The sequence below is a fragment of the Silene latifolia genome, chromosome 8 (genome assembly GCF_048544455.1).
Source record: "Silene latifolia isolate original U9 population chromosome 8, ASM4854445v1, whole genome shotgun sequence".
NCBI classification, from domain to species: domain Eukaryota; kingdom Viridiplantae; phylum Streptophyta; class Magnoliopsida; order Caryophyllales; family Caryophyllaceae; genus Silene; species Silene latifolia.
Genome location: NC_133533.1, coordinates 101,872,726 through 101,879,831, shown reverse-complemented (window position 1 = coordinate 101,879,831; position 7,106 = coordinate 101,872,726). Strand labels below are relative to the sequence as shown.

At 36.6% G+C, this 7,106-nt stretch overlaps 1 long non-coding RNA gene across 1 annotated transcript; it reads right to left on the bottom strand.

Annotated features, from left to right (window-relative positions):
• Nucleotides 1–4,086: 4,086 nt before the first annotated feature.
• Nucleotides 4,087–6,279, bottom strand: LOC141595794 (uncharacterized). The gene is made up of 2 exons (XR_012522294.1): nt 6,111–6,279; nt 4,087–4,313 (listed from the first exon to the last, which is right to left on the bottom strand). It is a non-coding gene; the product is annotated as an uncharacterized LOC141595794 (long non-coding RNA).
• Nucleotides 6,280–7,106: the final 827 nt, after the last annotated feature.

Sequence of the window (7,106 nt, the reverse complement as noted above, 5' to 3'; positions counted from 1 at the left end):
CTTCAATAATACAGTGTACTCATGCAGTGTTTATATTCATCGTGTTATAACTCCACTGATTTTTTGTAAAACTCTTTGACAATTTGCTTTGCTTCAGGTAACAGAGTAATTCTAACCGGATTTTTTGCGTAAAAACTCTTACTAAACAACCAATTTTGATATAGTTATTCATGTAATTGCTTAAGTTATACATTCATTAAGTGAAGTTATAGGATGTGGAGGGTTACACATTATATGCCTAGAGTCATACAGTCTGTGCCTAGAGTTATACATTATATGACTAGAGTTATACGTTGTCTGACCAGAGTTATACAAATTTTGTACAGAAGTTAAACACCACATGACTCGATTATGAAAAGAGGCAAAATTTAGTAAGCAGCTATGAGTTATACAAACAATATCAAGAGTTATACAAATTGTGTACAAGAGTTATACAACACATGACTGCAGTTATGAAAAAGGCAAAATTTATTAGACAGTTATGAGTTTAACAAAAAATAACAAGAGTTATACAAATTGTGTACAAGAGTTGTACACTCTGTGAAGTACAGTCATCCATACATGGGTAAGGGTCATACATTGTATGACTAGAGTTATACATTCTGAAACTAAAGTTATACAGTCTACACTGTATAACTCTAGTCATATAATGTATAACTCTTAGCATATACAGACTGTGTCTAGAGTTATACATTATATGCCTAGAGTTATACATTGTATGACTAGAGTTATACATTATATGCTAAGAGTTATACAAACTGTCACTAGAGTTATACATTATATGACTAGAGTTATACAGACTGTGACTAGAGTTATACATTGTATGACTAGAGTTATACAGACTGTGACTAGAGTTATACAGTTTGTGCATAGAGTTATACATTGTATGACTAGAGTTATACAGTATCTACCTAGAGTTATACATCGAAGTACTAGAGTTATACAGAGTGTGACTATAGTTATACATGATATGGTAAGAGTTATACATTATATACCTAAAGTTATACAGTCTGTGCCCAGAGTTATACAGTCTGTGCATAGAGTTATACAGTATATTTCTTAATCATTTCATGGATGTTTGATTATGCTCAGATGGTCGTAAGGCAGCGGAAACTGAGTATTGTAAGCATTTGGCAGCGGAGTTTACACCTTGTGTAGGGCAACAATTTTTTGAAATCGACGAGGCAGTGACATTCTATAAAATTTATGCATTGGCGTCCGGGTTTGATGTTCGGAAGTACACGACGAAAAAATGGCACGACGGTGAAATCAAGTCGAAGTTGCTGGTTTGCAACAGAGAGGGATTCACATATGTCCCAAAAGGAGAGGCAGTAATTAAAAAAAATGAGACCGGGATTAGGGAAGAAGAAATGCAATGGGGAAAAAGAACTGCGAACCAGAGGAAATATACAGTCAAGAGGGTAGGGTGTAAAGCACATGTCAGGCTATTTATGAAGAATGGAGTACTAGTAATTGACCGATTCCACATGGGGCATAATCACGAGCTTGTATCGAGTGAGGATCGTCAGTTTCAAAAGATGTCGCGGAACATACAAGATTTTCACAAGTACTTGATAATGTACAACTCAAGGGTTAGTTTACTATTAATCAAATCTCCACTAATTGAATGGCAAACTTCTAAAGTTATACACCGAGATGATAGAGTTATGTAAACCTAAGAGTTATAAATAATAAGAAGTTGCACAATCAATGAATGGAGTTATGCATATGTTTCATGAAGTTATAAGACAACCTGAAAGAGTTATAGTTGAGGAATTCTTGGTTATTAATCAGCATTGATCAGGATTTGTTGTCCACTGCAGTTGAGGATAGGAGCAACTAGGACGTACAACATGTGTAAGGAGTTCGTAAACGGGTTCGAGAACATTGGTGCATCCTTAACTTATTTTAAGAACTTCCACCGAGATGTGAAGTACTTCATCCATAAACGGGACGGTCAATTGTTCATTGACCGGTTCAAGAATATGACACAAAATAGGCAGGGGTTTTATTTTGATTATGAATTTAACAAGGATAACGACCCTTGAAGGGCAATATGGGTCATCGTAACCGCTAGAAGGAACTACTCCGTTTTTGGAGATGCAGTGTCGTATGACCCAACATACTCAACAAATAAGTACGATATGATTTTCACGCCATTCACGGCATAGATCACCATAAGCGGTCGGTGACATTACAGGGGCATTGATTGCCCATGAAGACCATGAATCCTTCCAGTGGGTTTTCAACAGGTTTTTGAATGCTATGGGTGGAAAGGAACCCAAGTACATTATCACAGATCAGGATGCGGGCATTATAAGGCCGTACCCCTTGCCTTCAAGACTGCACGACACCGATTTTGCATGTGGCATATAATGAACAAGGTGCCATCGAAGTTCGGGGTGACAAGGGAGGATTATAAGGAATTCATTGAGAAATTGAACAACATTATATGGGACGACAACCTAGAAGCGACGCCTTTGACCGTAGGTGGGCGAAAATAATGGAAGCGCATGGTCTTGTGAACGAAGAGTGGTTTACTGAAGCGTACGATAAAAGGAGCCAATGGGTGATGGTACATTGCAGGGACTTGAACATGGGTGGTGTAATGAGGACAACCCAGAGATCAGAGAGCAGTAATAGTTTTTTTAAGAAGTTCGAGCAGAACTCAGGTACGTTAGTGGAGTTTTGGATGCGTTTTAAAAGCGCTATGGACCATCAACGGCATACGCAGAAGAGACTTGACCATGAAAACTGACACTCAACACCAGCAACGGGGACGCATTTACCCATAGAGGAATATACGCCAAATGTTTATACCCGTGAGGTTTTCAAGGAATTCCAACTAGAGGTCATTTGCTCAATCGATACATGTAAGACCGGGGGCTATGCTGAAGTCGATGGAGTTGAAGTGACTGTCGTAAAGGATTCAATCAGACAGAAAAGTTTCAACGTAGAGTACAACCCAGGTAACAACATTTTGGCATAAACTTTATGTGGTAGTTGACTGGAGTTGCTAGATATAGTGCCAAAGTTACATTGTCTGAGCATAGAAGTAATACAATTGTTCAGTGAACTGCAGTTATCTGCTGTATAAATCTGACAACATTTTGAATAACTTAAGTTTTCTGAATGTATAACTCTTCTTATTATATGCATAAATCTACTTGCAGAATGTATAACTCTTGTTTCCATATGTATAACTATACTTTCAGAATAACATTAGAAGTTATTCAATTTTTCACTGAACTGTTGTCATTTGTAGTATAACTCTGATTACGTTTTGAATAACTTTAGCTTTCAGAATGTATAACTCTTGTTGGCATATGTATAACTCTACTTTCAGAATAACATTAGAACTTATTCAATTTTTCACCGAACTATGACTATTTGTAGTATAACTCGATTAGAGTTTGAATAACTTTAGCTTTCAGAATGTATAACTCTTGTTGCCATATGTATAACTCTACGTTGATAATGTTTAACTCTTATTATTATATGTATAAGACTACTAACGACATAATTTAATTTGATTACAGGGACACAGGCTACACGGTGCAGCTGTATGATGTTTTAAAGGATGGGATTTTTGTGCCGACATATAGTATGGATTTTGTCGGCTAACGGCAAGAAGACAATTCCAGTTGATTACGTTTCTACAAGATGGAGAAAGGATGCATTGCAATTCAGATTATCAGAATGTGATGGTGAACAAATGGAAACAAATAGTAGCGCTGATGCAAAAGAAGTTGCGATGGTGAAGTTGTGGTCAGAAGTTCATGCAACCATTGTTTTACTTCATGGCACGAGTGTGACTGAAGTTGTGAACTCAAGCTCGTTAATTAGAGAGTTCAAGGAGAAACTTTTACCGTACAAGAAGGATTTAACAAAGCAGCAGGAATTTGAGCAAATCCTTGGTTGCCCCGCCAGTGACGAGGTACTTCCACTGTGACACCCTTAAATCTAGCCTTAACTAATAACGTAAATTCTACAGAAAAACTGGTAGGATATGTTTGTAATTGGTTCAACTAGCCAAAAACCTGTAATTTCAAAAAATTTTCTAAACCAATCACAACATTTCCAACATTCCCAGAAGCGGGTGCCAAAACCTGCAATGCTAATGAACTACTTTACATGCCATAGCTAAATAAGAAAATAGAATGATACAAACCAAAAATAGAAAAGGGAGACATATGTCCCTTCAAATTATATACAAAACCAAAAGGTAAAAGGTTTACTACTAGAATAGCCAAAACTAGGTCCAAGGTTCCTTGCTCACTAGCTCGTCTGTGACCCCAACAAGCATCAACAACCTGTCAATCGCATTTTATACAAACACGAAAGCCACAATTCAGTGGGGAGTAACTTCGAGTCCTCCCAGCCACGAATCGTCAAAATTAATGTAACATGTAGTAATACATGTAAACAATATGATAAACAATGTAATTGTCATGTAAATCTAACCTATGACCCCTAAACTGACCAAACTAAACTATCATGTGAATCATATAATTCAAATAGTAATCCAAACTTTATCAACTGTAACCGGCTCACATCTCACCTATTACAGTTCATAAAATCACCATACAAGAAAGGGCAATATATCAAAGACAGGCATAAGTTCTTAGTACGGTCAATAGTCACTTTGTAACTCGAGTCTATACCACGAGGTAGGGAAGGTAATCGAACCGGTATCTTGGCTCAGCGGTTAATATTAATAAAACATAGCCAAGAGACAACACAACCCTAGCCTAAAATCTGCGCAGACCTAGACATGCGGATACACACCACCGCACCCAAGACCCACAATTTTTCTAAAACAAAGTGAGTACCCTAAGGAGTCCACCAAAGGGTTGGCTAGTACTTAAGCTGACCACTTACTATCAAAATAAGTAACTGAGGTCATGCCCCAACTTGGATATAAATCCACTAGTCAGGAACACAAAGGCTATCAAGCAGTGAACATATACTCGTCAAAGACTATAAAGACCTATCTATGATGAAGGCCGAAATACTCACCTAGGACCTAGTCCCAGCTTGAATACTTTAGCCCACACCACACAAGACTCACACACAAGTCAAGTAAGACACCCACTTAACCATAAGAGGGCAAAGAGTCCTACTTACCAACATAAATTCTAACATTCTATCATGTGAAAGGCTATATAAATGTCTATTCAGCATACAAATCCAACAGTATCCTCAATAAGTATTAAATACCAATTTTCAATTCTAACAATATTAACTATATTAAAGGCTTCAGGGAATCTAGGGCCGTTTCTACAATATAAGAAGCTACTTAAGTTCAACTAACTACACATGTGAAATAGAGATATAATAAATGGCCTAAAGCAAGAAAAAGGCCGATTATCTAATTCATTCAACCGAATTTTTACCCGCAACCCCACCTGCGACAGTGCACGGTTAAATTGCGTGACCAATCACTCAATTAATCGACATCGCATCACAAAGGGACTAAGGCTCGGTTTTAACAATCATCAAAACATGGCAATTATTGCTATAAAATTTACCTTGAGCCTAATCATTACAATTTCAACTTATAAATTATCCTAACATGTGATAATTATCAATATAAGCTAAATTTTACCAACCTCATTATCTTTACTACTAACATTATTCATTTTAAGCCTTTTTAATACCATTACATTTTATAACCTATACTAACATATGCTAACTACCAATATAAGAATAATTTCTACTACTAGTATGATTCAATTTAAAAGTGTACTCATATGTGACTTATACAACTTTAACACTAATTAACCCGAAATGACCAATATTGTACGAAAAATCGCGAAACAAGCAACGGACCGACCAGACCAGCCGGCCGTGGCTGCCGGGTTGCTGCCGGGCCATTGCCGCCACCATTACTCCTCTTTTTTTTCATTTTTATTCATTATAAGACCGTCTGAACATTAATTAATCGTTCCCATACTAATATCCTAACTTAAACTAACCAAAAGACATGAATTAACCATGCATGCATCAAATTTAAACATGTGAAAATTTCTACTCAATTAAAAATCACCCAAACATACAAAAATCAAAGCATGTGACGATCTTTCGTCGAGTAACTCGAAATATGTTACCTTAAGCTAGAAAAAGAGCAATTAGCACCTTAAAAACCCAACCCTAATATGCAACTAGCCGCTATCTTCGATAATATACGAGTCCCCAAACTCGTCCTCCAATTCTTCACCTAAATAAACAATTAAAACACAATAATAAGCACATAAAACCGAAATTACCGAAAATTCATCTTAAAACAACTTCAAGAAAACTAAAATTAAATTATACCAAGTTGTAGATCGCGACGAGAGGATTCCAGAAATGTAAAGTTAGCGAAAATCCGAGTAGAAACGAAGAAATTATGTCGATTTTGGCTTGATTTTTGTTGAAATGTGTTTTGGAATGTTAAGGAAGAAGAAAGAAAGAAAAATCAGAAAATGGAAGGGGAAGGGGGCTGGTCCGCGGGAAAGGAAGAAAGGAAAGGAGGGAGTCGGGTTTGAGTCGGGATTTTTCGAGTCGGTTTTGACTCGTTTCGTTAATAATTAAAACCGTAAGTCAAATGCAAATTCCGACAAGACCAAAGTTCTTAAACACGAGATTACAAGAAAATTGAGTATTCATACGACCCATTTCCAAATTCGTTTACCCAACGTTCATAAGAATTGTCATTTTCCCCCCGATACGCCCTTATTTCGAAATAAAAAGTTTTACACGGTTTAAACTATTTTTAAACATCTCGAAACTATCAAAATAAATATTTTTCTTCAAAATATAATAAAATTATATTTCTTTGAATTATTTTTACTTTAAATACTTAAATATCAACTTTTATTTGATTAATAAATTATTTCCGAAATATATTAACGGTCCGAAATTACGGGGCGTTACATCCACCAAAACAATCGAAAAACAAAGGCAGCGGTAAAAGAATGGTGTCAGCTAAGGCTAAAGCCATTGCCTTGGCTTGTAAGCCAAAGCGCATGTGTAATAACTGTAAACAAATGGCACACCACGATAAACGGAACTGCCCTAACCCATTCTCTGAGCATCCACCGTCTTCACCAGCATCTGAAGGA